This window comes from Poecilia reticulata, chromosome 23 (genome assembly GCF_904066995.2).
Source record: "Poecilia reticulata chromosome 23, P_reticulata-male-v2, whole genome shotgun sequence".
Classification (NCBI taxonomy): Eukaryota; Metazoa; Chordata; class Actinopteri; order Cyprinodontiformes; family Poeciliidae; genus Poecilia; species Poecilia reticulata.
In genome coordinates this window covers 14,885,030-14,897,647 of record NC_088852.1, presented here as the reverse complement: position 1 = coordinate 14,897,647, position 12,618 = coordinate 14,885,030, and the positions used below count along the sequence as shown (strand labels likewise).

The window sequence follows — 12,618 nt, the reverse complement described above, 5'->3', positions numbered from 1 at the left end:
ATCCAATTGTTACGTTGGATGTACCGATGTAACAATTGGTACATCCTATGCAACATCCAATGATGTACTGGACCAATACGTTTTTAAATATATGGGCACAAAAATAACAAAGTGGTAGGAATTCTGTGATGATTGATATACATTTGTGTTAATCAAATGCAATGTTGGCCATTTAATCCCCATCATGCATCACTTCAAACAAACTACTGAGCAGTTCTGAATAGTGAGTGTACATTGAAATCAGGGGTTTTGAATTCACGGCATGGTTTAGCCAGAGGTACATTACTGTTTCCATGACAACCTTGTCTCATTTGTTAATGTAATTTTTTGTGGTTAGTTTTCAGTGCTTTGAATCTCACCTTACGGGTCAAGTCACTTTTCAGATGAATTAATCAAAAAGTAGGTCATGCTGTCAGTTTCACTTTTTAGTTTTAAGCATCCAGATAAATGAAGTGAAGGGTAAAATTAAGTAATGCTATGATGTACATAGCATGTCTCAACCTGGCTAAAAAAAATAAAATAATAATCCATTCCAGGCTGGCTTAACTGGTGATCAAATTGTGTGGGTTAGTGTCAAATGCACGGTAAGCAAATGCGGTAAATTTATCGACCTCTTCTCACAGCCTGCGGGCAGATTTACAGATGACTGGGACAGTTCAAGGTGCACCTGACTGCTTCTTAAGTCAACTATACTCCTCATCAGACGGTCCCACAGGCCAGTGGTTTTAAGCACCCTGAAATAAAGTTAGTTTACGAGGCTATTTCCTCTTTATGTGGAATAATCATGTCAGTAAGCACTTGGAGCAGCGCAGAATTTTAATCCGGGGTTCAAACAGCTGTGACTTGCATCTTTAGGCTGAATGAATATGACCTGCAAATGCTCCAGTCTGTCAACAAGTATTAGGTTGCAGCGCTGCGGGCTACGGTGAGCTTACCTCTCCATGGGAAATGAATCAGTTGTTAAGGTGATTGTTAAGGTGATAAGCTGCAGTCAGGACTGTTAAAACCTGTATTTTCAGCTAGTCGTTGTCTTAAGATGATACCATTTAAAAGAAAACGGAAATGTTTTTTTTCCTCTTATAGACAACTTTTATTGACCAACAGACCAAATTTCTTAGCGAATATGTCTGAATATAGAGAATGTTAGTCATCATTCTCTTCACAGCAAAAAGCCCAGTGTTAATTTAACTCTGAAGAGTGTGGACTATATAAACACTAAAAAAGTGTTAATAACTCTGTGGGAGTTAAATCAACACTGGGAATTATGTTGTTAACTCCCACAGAGTTGATATTAACACCTTTTCAGTGTTTATATAGTCCACACTCTTCAGAGTGAAATTAACGCTGGGCTTTTTGCTGTGTTGATGTTGAAATGCAAATAAGTAGGGCACCATATTTTAAATACACTGCTGCTGTGGTACACCTTACGTGGTGGAGTTCAACTGTTCCAATTTAAAAGATTGCACATTCAACTCCAAGATATAGAGATCTCAACTCGCACCATAGCAAAAATATTTCTTTTTCAGTCTACTATTTGCAACACGAGGAAGTAAAGCCATTGGTAGGTGACGAATCACTGGTATCAACATCACACTGGTGATCTTCCAAGATACATATGAGAATATATACAAACATTTTTGCTTAAAGTAACAATATAACACTACAATTATACAACTACAATTTCTATAAAGTGACTAGTTCTTTTTCTTTTTTAAGGAATCCTATATTTCTGCCTTGGCCTCCCATTTGTTCTTATACAAGAAGTGTTCCTTTCCTAAGACGGCTTCGGGGTACGTTCGTCCGTGAGATGTCTTCATCTGTTGTTTTTAAGCTACTCCATGAAGCACACCCTCAACAAATAAACGCATCACAAATGCAGCCTTAACCTTGAACATGTAACAAAGACACGATGGATGCATGATGCAACTGTGATTAGTAAAGATTTTATGGAAAAATCTCTAAAAAATAGACATTGTGTTATTTTTGAAATGTTAAACATTTCTACAAATGTTTTCCCTGAAATGTCATCAGAAAAACAAGCACTAATTGATATTTTCACCCAAACCTCCTCCACACAAGATCAGGAAGGAAATGTGACTCAGCTTTTTCCAACATCTCCACAGCCACTTTCAATAACTCTTTATAGTTAGACTCTGGATTTCTTCTGCTTGCTTTAGCTTGTGTTGCGTACAAGAAAATACAGAATGGAGGCTGGAAGTTAGTTCATCAATCACTGTTTGTCCTATAAGCTATCTCCAGCGATCATTGGACGAGATGCATAGTACATTCTGGACAGGTCATCAGAGATGAGACAAACATCTGTGTTCTCCAGCAGACAGTTTACATATGAAGCATATGTTAGGACTGTGAGGGGAGAGAAACATGCATTCACAGGAAAAACATGCAAACTCCATGCAGAAAGAGCCCAGTCTAGGTTTCCAACTTGGGATCTTCCTTCTGCAAACCACCAATAGTGCTAACCACTTTGACAGGAAGTGTGTTTCAGAGAAGTTCTTACCAGTAAAAACATTCAAACTTGCGCCGCGGGCTTGCTGGTCAATGTGCCGCTTCCTCTAGGCTCAATTAGTAAGACCTGGTTGCTTGTTTCTCTCACAAGACCCTTCAACACTGCTCTGGAGCGTTTTATGTGCTCAGTAGATGTTACCATGGTGATGCAGCGGGGTCAAAAAGAGCCACCCTCGTGACATTGAAACCTCTCACCTTCGGTTTAGCATAAACATTATCCACGATTTGTCGTACAGCCCTCAGGTCACGTCTAATTGTGCTCAGCAAAGACCTTTCTTTTCCCTTTTAGTTCACACTCTATGTTATCTACAATAACAATTTGAGCAATTTATTATTCCTCCCTGCACTTTTTTTTTAGCTTGTTTTTCAGATTAGCAGATATCCTCCAATCGGGTTTTTTTTTTTTGCCTGTTCGTTAAAACTGGTCAGTTGTGTTATATGTGGACAAATTTCTCGGTTGACATTAATCCTAACAGACAATTGATCTACCCGCTGTCATACTGTGGTTTGTCCCTTAGTGATCACCTTATATCCCTTCAGCCTCTATCAAAACACATCACGTCTGCCTATGTCAGAGTTGGCATTGGTGCCTTTACCACTGGCATTGAGTTTATGTGCACTACTTGGGGGAACACAAATCTGTCACATTGTGTGGTGGGTTCGTTTTCCATGTGGGGACAAAGACTGACCGCATGATGCAGATCTTTCAATTTTGAGCTAGCGGCTGGGTTTAATGGGTTGTAGTTTGTGTGGACATGCGGAGCGCCATTAGCCTAATGGATCTGGAAATGAGGTCAAGTTCAAGCAAACTGTGTTCCAGTTGCAATCAGGAGGCCAGATGAGTTTGCTGATTATTTTGGTTCAGGTCAGACTGTCTATTTTTAGCAATACAAAGGCTGACGACAACTATGTGTTTCTCTGCACTTCGTGCAAAGAGGCATGCTGTGTGTCACTTGTTCATTAATGCACAACCCATTATAAGAGTGAATAATAAAACCAGATCTTGTACCGAAGGCATTTTTCTTTTACTGCTAATTTGAACCTGGAATTTTGACTTCGGAGCCCTGAGTCTCCCTTGTGTAGCTATGACTATAAGGAGAGATATGACAGGCAGAATCATCCTGTGTGTCGTTATTCGTGCCACCATACTGGCTTTCTTGTAAAGAACATAACTTAAACATAACCCATGAATTCAGATTACCAAGACAGGGATGCCAGGCATTGCTATGGTTTCATAGTTTAAGCTGCGGGTGAAAATCTTTGTTGAATTTTTATTTCAGAGCAGAAACTGTAGCATCAGAGAGTTGTTGGACTTTAGATGTACTGTGGCTAAATAAATATTACTGGTATCTCATTTCCACTTGTAGCCTGCTGACTAGAACCTTTCAAGCAGGCCAATGGAACGGGAAGTTGGAATCCGTAAAATTGTCACCACAATGTCTACTACAGCCCATGAAACTTTGTGTCTACTACTGTTACCAAAGTGTAATTGAATTCAGTGACAGCCATTTTTACTGCCTGGAAATATTTTTTCCTTGGTGCAATTTTTTTTAAAACATATTTTTTGTGAAATCCTGCATTTAAAATTCACATTTTTTTTATTAATCCTTCTGTATTTTCTTTTTAAATTTACAGTTCTGGAAAAGTAAATACGCCTCTACATGTTTGCCTTAAGTAAGGCAGTCTAGACAATATCAAGTTTACTCTGAAAACAGATTTTCTGTGAACAGTGACCTCTTGTTTGTCATTGTCCCGGACGTCAGGGTTGGTCTGCTGTTTCACAGACGAACGGTCCCCATGGGGGAAACAAGACGCCAACATCTGTGCACCGCCGTCTCCAAACCCCGTTTGCAAAAATTACAACCTTCAGAAAACGTGCGTAACCTCAATCCCCTGCCTTCTCAAATCTTAAAAATCACCCACATATTAGTCCAATCATGACATCCAATAACCCTTTTGAAATTTGTTATAATTATCCAAACTAATAAATGCGCCTGTGAAGCATCTCCCAATTAGTATAATTCACAATAAAATTGCAGCTATTAAGTGATGCATTCGTGTTTTTTAGCTACAGTTGCAGACCATTCAGTGCAGCGATCCTCGCCGTCAGGAGGGGCTGCTGTAATTATCAATATGATGTTACATTACCTCTATTTTCTTTCTCGTGAAACTCAACGAGTATCCAAACCTACAAAGTACTCCATGCTGCAGAGCATACAAAGGCAGAGGTTTATGCTTTCAGGTAAAGTCACCTGCACCTCTGCACTCACCACCTACTCCGTTACCATGTCACTTAATACCCCAACCCCCACATGTGTTGGACGGGACTGATACATTACCCCGGTGGGAAAGCATGAGAGATGCCTACACATTGATGGAGCCTGTTGAATGGATCCTGTTTGGGTCTCAGAGTGAATTGTAAGAGTTAAAGTGGCAAAAGCTGTTGAGCCCATTGAAAAATCTTTTTTTTTTTTACGTGTCTTGTCCAGCAGTGTGGCACTCAGCATTGTCCGAGTGTCAAGGTGAGGCCCAACAGATTTACTTCCGTAAGTGATTTATCTCTTTATTAGAAATTGTTTTGCGGTTATTTCAAATGTAATAGACACAGAAAGGAAAAAGAAATGAGAAAAGAAAGGGAGAAAGGTGCGGAAAAGGTTTGAAAGGAAAAGAGATGTGAGTAGAGCAGAGAAAGAAGTTTAGAGAGAACACAAGTCAACACTCTTGACGTCTGCAGAAAGAGAGAAAACAAAACCAAGAAACCACAACAACAAACAGCATATACATATATAATAGCATATGTAATACATGCTACATGGTGACACAAGATGTATTTAGTGGCAACCACAACCTAACTGAAACTGCCTCTGACAAATACTTGAATCTTAGCACCAGACGGACCTGGTCGGTGACCTGAAGAGAGCTGGAACCTCAGTCCCAAGGGTTACCATTAGTAACGAACTACGCAGTCGTGAATTAAAATCCTGCAGTGCTCTCAAAGTCCCCCTGCTTACACCAGCATGTATTCATACCCGTTTGAAGGTTGCCAATGACCATCTGGATGATCCAGAGGAGGCATGAGAAGAGGTCATGTGGTCCGAAGTGCAGTTTTTCTGTAAAGGGGACAGAATAACAGGATGGGATTACAACATTTTGGGCACCAATGTCCTTCCCTCAGTAAGAGCATTGAAGAGGAGCCATGGCTTGGTTTTCCAGTGTGACAATGACCTGAAACTAACAGCCAGGGCAACAAACATGCCAAGAATTGGCTTAGCTCGTCTCCATACCCCAACCCAATAGAAAATCCTTGATCCCATATATAATTTATATTTAGCTGATCAAATTCTGATTTTGATTCCATATGTTACCTGAAAACATAGATTTACAGCGCATTACATTAACAAACTACATTTCATCAGTATTTCTGTTTACTGTATTTTAGGGTACAATGTTGGCATTAGTTGGCATTAAGTATGTAGACTAGAATGACTGCTGGCATCAAGATGTGTTTTACCCAGAAGTTCTGCCCAGCTATTAATGAGCCCAGCCTATTTTATTTAGTTTCCCCTGGTTTGGTCAACCAGTCTTTCTCCAGCATTACTGCTCAGTACTAAACTCTGTAGTTATCTAAATACAGAATTTAGATAACTCTGTATTTGAACAGAAAATGTTTGGACGCTAAACCCCCGAAGAAAACTTTTCTGCATTTTGCACCTTCAATCAGACAAAGCTTAACCCGTGACTTTAGCAGGCTCATGTTAACCAAACACCCAAAGTGAAACAGGATTATTCCCACAACCAGTGGATTGTTTTTAATTGGTTACCTACAGATAAGGAATTGAGAAGTAAATACATAAAAACTGTGTTTCTTCCTTTCAGACAACAAGCCAACAGAGGAAAAACTTCCCCTGCCTCTTGTTTCAGCTCCGATCTACGACCGAAACAAAAACTTCTGAAAAGGACCAAGAGCACTGCTGAGATTAAATCAGGTATGACTTTAGGTTTCAGAAATAACATACAAATGAGCTTCTTTACCTAATACTGCAAAGTGTGACGGTACAGATATGAACAGATACACTCCTGTGAGAAAGTGGTTCACCAAAATACAGACTCATTTTCCTTCCACTTCACACTGCTGTTGTCTTTTGGATTGGTCTGTGACATTAAATCTCAATAAAAGTCATCGTCTTTTTTGTGGTTTCCGCCAGTAGCAACATCCGGTTGTTGATGAGGTGACTTGTGTGAGGCGAAAAAAAGTGTTTCCATTGCAATTTTGCTAAATAAACCAATTTTGATACAGGTGAAAAACTACCTTCTCATCCTGTCGCTAAAACTTTTTATTGAAAATCAAGTTTTTTTCATAGTTAATGTTTCCATTTAGCGTATTTATTCTCAAAATGTCAATTATCTGACCAATGGAAACACAGCTGACGAAGACTGTGAATGTGATAAAATGTGAAAAAGTTAATGGGTTTCTGAATGCTTTTGCAAGGTTCTGTATAACGGCCCAGATTAACTCATGTTGAGAATGACAGTAGATCTTCCCTGATCTGATTGCAGGAGCAAAATATCTACAAACTCAGACATTTACACCTTAATTAACAGAAATTAGTGCATTTCTGAATGGGACTCATGACAACAATGGTCCAGCACCTGTAATGGTGACATGTTGGTTTTTCAGCTCAAATACGCATAGTGAACAAGAACATATAAGAGATCGAATGTTGGTGTCGCTCGTGGAGACCAAGAGAACACAAAGCAGGAGACACTGACAGCAATGTAAGCTGTGAGGGGAAACGAAGCCTCTATCTGGCCTTTTCTTCACAGTTTCCCAAATAGACAGTAACAGGCTATTTTCACTTCTCTCCTTTTGATTTTCTTCTTGTCACACCGTCTTGTTTCCACTTTCTCCAAGAGGAAAAGGAAGCAGTGGGAAGTGTGGCTTTCAAAAAGAGGGAGGGTGACGGCAGATGCCGCAGCCGTCTCTGTTTCTCAGCGTCTTCACACCTCAGATTGTGCTAAAAAGAGACGGAGGAAAAACAGAAAACACACATACGCCCTCCCACTCTTTCTCCTCCTCCTCCGCCTCCTTCCTCTCCTCCTCTTCTATCCTCTCTCTGCCTGCAAATATTGGATTCAGCTCGGAAGGTCTGCTCCCACATTTGATCCCCGGCACTCCCCTCCAGGGATTGAGTGATGTGCCCTATGTGTGTATGCGTGTGTGTGTGTGTTTTTGGATGTGTGTGGAAAAGGGAAGAAAAAAATGTCAGCCTTCAGCGCTCCTGGCCTGTTAAACAGTTTCCATAGCAACATCCAAGGATAGCTTAGCAGGTACAGGGACGCTGAAGCTCAGAGGAGTCGATACCCGGCGGCCTCTTAGTGAACCGTCTGACTCCGACTGACGGCCTGTCGCCGTGTGTGAACAGATCGCTTCGCGGAATAGGTGGGGGGACACGAAGCGCTGCTGTAAAAGTGGAAGTTAAACACTGACAAATGGCCGGGCGCATTCTAATAAGTCCATGTTGAAACACAGACGTGGCAGGACTGGTGATGGACTAGAAAGAAAAGAACAGTACTGATGTCAGTAAATGCGTTTCCATTGACCATGTAATTGCGCAATTTGACATTTTGAAAATAAATTTGCCAAATGGGAACACGACAATTTCGATAAAACTTTCATTTTCTGATAAGTTTTATGTGTTATGATGAGGTGGGCTTTTGTTCGCTTTGTCGAAATTGGTCCGTCTCACAAAACTGCAACGGAAACACAAACGGATGTTGCAGCTGACGGCAGTTTTGCAGTTTTCAGGAAATTTAGGAAAAGATTAATATTTTTTGGTTTAATGAGTCTTGATTTCACCCGTGACATTCAGGTGGAGGAGTAAGAATTTGGTGCAAACGACATAAAACCACGGATCTTTTCCATATTGTTGCAACTGTTCAGGCTGCTGGTGGTGTAAGTTAGTTTCTCGAACATGGCAATGTTTACAGAACTCCAGTGAGGAACTACTCTTTTTTTCTTCTTAAAATCTGAGCTAATGGGAGCTTGTAGATATTAAATAGGAGGCATACCAGTACTGAACCTTGGGGTACCCCAAGCATTACTTCTGTTTGCTATGATGAGAAGTTATCTGTTGACACAAGGCACAGTGCTCAGATAGAACATAGTTATGCTATAAATATTTGAATTGCATTTTTTTTGTAATGAATAAAAAAGTATCCCCTCTGCCAACATGGTAAATGGTATTTACAGTTTAAGGTAAAGAACCCGGATTTGGAGTGTAAAACACAGGTTCTTTTTGTTGTTAGCCATAAAAGAATAAATAAATTAGGAGTGTATATATTGATTCAGACCGAAATAGCTCACATGAGCGGACGGCATTTCTCTGCACAGCCAATATTTACCTTAAATTAGCGAGTGAGTGTGCTTGTGAGTTGCAGAGAGAGAAACGGAGCGGGGCTGAGTCTGCACAGTGCATACATCACAGACAAAGGACGTCCCAAACACTGACAGGTCCGGTAATTGCCTTCAGCCGATCATAAAATTGCATGAATTGCATCAGTCTTGCCTGGCCGATGTGGGGGTTGGAGTGTTTTCGACCCAGGGTTAGAATGCCCGGTGCGTTTCGGTGCAGCTCCGGTTAATTAAAAACCCAAGCGCCATGTGCATAGCAGTGCCTCAACGCGGCGGTGGCTGTCGCTGAAAGTCAGCTGCATGAGAGGATCCCAGGTTATCTGCGATTATTCTCGCCTTGGTTTCTGGAAGATTCTATTAAATCTGCACATTTTCAGGATTGTCCGCCTCACTTTGTTCAACAGAATGAAAGAGCAGTTTTGCGTTGATTAAATAACCCAAATCCAACATGCCAGTGACTATCTGAGTGCCACATATAACCCAGGAAGTGGGTATTGAGCCCTGTTTTAATCCATATCAATTTTTACGTACGGGGCCCAAACATTAGCATTTCAGCAGCGCTACGGCCAAAGCAGATGTCTTGTGTTTAATTTGAGCTGATCCCTGTTGTACACCACGGAGCAAGAGGCCCGACTTCTGTCTGCATCATCTTGATTTATCGCGACAGAAATAAATCTGTCATATTCACGGGGGGCACGGGAAGCAAGTTTCTGCATTTTTATGTCTAATTTAGCTCCCTTCACATTTAAGGATTCAATTTAGCTGTTGAGGCGGCAGAGATTGAGGTTCCTGGCAAAGGCTGTTCACATTTTGCTCTTTTACAAACACAAACATGCGTGTATTTTAGTGGGATTTTCATCAGATAAACCAACACAATGTTCAAATGGTCCACAAAAGACGATTAGAAACGGGAGCATTTGTATTCAGCCTCCCATCCTGCCTTGTAAGTAGCTTGTAGAAGTTTAAGCGCACAAAGGCACAGACTCTATATGCAAGCAATAAATCAAGTTAGCATGACAAAAAAGAATAATATGTAACTGATCATGTCTCTGATTGGGTGGTTTACATCTCTTCATAAAGAGTAAAACTCTAAATTTAAATATCTTATCCTTCATAAATGAACCGGGTTGTTAATTTGGTGCGAAGTCAACGGAGCTCACATTAGATGTGGCTCTGCATCCAAACCGTTTGTAAAGTTACACAGTCAAAAATTGACATCAGTAGTTTGGGTTATTTACCCTGCAGTATGAGGGAAAATATGGCCGTTCGTCACGAATGCTGTGTTATTAGTTTATTTTGCTTGGAGCTAAATATTTAGTTAGCAAGCTTAATATTTAGACCCAAGCTAAATATTTGGTTTGCTTCAGTTATATTTTATATACATAATGTATTTATTTAACTGTAAGCTAAATATTTAGTTAGCAATTTAAATATTTAGCTTGCTAACTAAATATTTAGCTTCAAAGTAACTTTTACTTATCAAAAACGTATTTAATTGATATTTTGAATTGAATTAATAGGATTTTTTTATTGTGGAATCGAACCTGCGACCACCGGCATGAGGACTAAGGCCTTAATACATGGGTTGTGATTTGCCCCTGCGCCACCACAGCACCCAAAATCAATCAATTCTTTGAGTAAAAACAAAAACAATAAACTTATCCTTCCATAAAACAGCCATACATATTCTTGTCAGTACATCAAATCAAATGCCATTTAAACAAACTGATGTGTTTGTTGCATAAATGTTTTCACCAGGAGCTGAACATGTCCGTATTGGGAACAAAATTACAGCAATTAAAAACAATAAAACTGAGGAACTTCCGGGACTTGATTAAGAACACCTGAGAGTGACAGGCAGCCGTAGCTTGAGGTCGAAGGAGGCGTGTCTTTCAGCCTTCTGAATGAAGCGTTTTGTCTCTCTACCAGGGCAATCAGATGTCTATTGAACCTCAGGAAATGTAAAACTGCTTCCGATTGGGCTTATGTTGGTGTCCCTGCGCGTTAGTTAAACCTTTAGTTTTACTTCAGTGAAGACTACCTTGTATCTTTAAACACTTTGTGTGTTTTCATTTTGTAGAAAAAAAAAAAAACCACGTGGCGCCGCTAAAGTCGCAGCCTCCTCTGAAGCTTCTTATCGGCGCTCAGCTAACAGCTATTTCACAGTTTTTGTCAGAGGCGTGAACTCGAGTCATGCGACTTGGAATCGAGTCAGACTGCAGTCACGAGTTTGTTTGACCTTTGACACGGCTCACAAAAGACGTGACTTGGACTTTCACACCAATGACTGGAGCTCAGGTCAAATTGACTTCCACTAGACGTGAAACTAATAAAGTGACTAATGCATGGTTATTGTTAGCATAACAAAATTCTTTATAAATCTACAAATTATTTCAGAAACTATTTGTTTGAATTAAAAAAAGGAAAAAATTGAAACCAAGTTTCCTTTTCTGTTCCCCCAAAAATCTTGCTAAAACTAATATTGTCGGGGAACTTTCAATCAGGTTTGAGCAACATGTGCACTCAGTTAAAATGTCACCATTTCAGGAAGCATTTAGGTCACAGTTTTCCAAACTTTTCTCAGCAATTTTCACCCTAAAACTTCAAATTGTGGCTTTATTTCATTCTCCAGACTGTAGTAGTAATTATACCTTGGGAAAAAAAAAACAAAATAAAAACGTGCAAGTCTAATGAAGAGGGTGGATGGGGGGTGAAGAAGAGGAGACATTTAAAAAAATCCTTTGAAAATTAACAAAGACTTCATAACAGGCTGCTATTTTCTCACTTGAACAAAGCTTTTATGGTCTTTCTCTGCCACAGAACAGATAACGAAAAGACAAACGCTTTGCTGCCAAACAAAAGCCACTGCTCTTTTTTTTTTTTTCGCCGAAGAACGACAAAGGACTTGTTGACAGGCAAGTAAAAAAAAAAAAAAAGCTGTTTTTTTTCCACTCTTTTTTGGGGGTTTTGAAGCTTTTAAGCACAGATTCATGCAGGGAGCCCAGGGCAGCTGTCTTTTTCATGTATTTCTCTAATATTGCAACATTTGTAGGTAATGAAATCCCCCGCTGTGTCCTTGAAAAGGACATTCCCCTGGGAAAAAGATGCACAACAACCACGTTTTTTTGGAGCAATTTAAGAAAAATGAACACAAATCAAGAGTGCGCAGGAGGGATAAATCAAAACCCGACTGAACGTCCCCTCCAGCTAGACGCCTTTGTGCATTATTTTATTCCTTGTAGCCATTTGATAAAACAAAGGCTTCTCTGCAACCTTTGAGTGTTGTGATTTCCATGGCAACCACATGTATTGGCGGACTTCAAATTTCTGGATGCGGCTCGTATTTCATGGAGGGTCACAGTGAGGCATCAACGAACACTATAAGTGTGTAAAAAAAAAAAAAAAAAAGGTTGAACAAGTCATGCATCGGATTTCAGTGTTGTTGGAGCAGAGGAGAACAGATCTGAAACTAATATGTTTTTTTTTTGTACAAATATCTGAGATACTGCCAAACTGCTGGTGTGACCTTTCTTGTTTTATCCACAGTTTCACTCCATGCTGGGGCCAAACCTAAAGCTGCTGCTGCGCAAGTTACTCAACGGGTTGTTGCTAGGCAACCAATGACAGTGAGTTTAGTCGACGCCACCATCCTTGCTAATTTGCCATAAGAGGTTGGATGT

The 12,618-nt window shown here is 40.1% G+C and overlaps 1 protein-coding gene across 1 annotated transcript in view; it reads left to right on the top strand.

Annotated features, from left to right (window-relative positions):
- Positions 1 to 6,438: 6,438 nt before the first annotated feature.
- Positions 6,439 to 12,618, top strand: part of LOC103459628 (uncharacterized) — a 31,075-nt gene continuing 24,895 nt past the window's right edge. The window contains exon 1 of the mRNA XM_081604228.1: positions 6,439 to 6,512. The gene's annotated coding sequence lies outside the window, so the exon portion shown is untranslated. The remainder of the gene's footprint in view (positions 6,513 to 12,618) is intronic.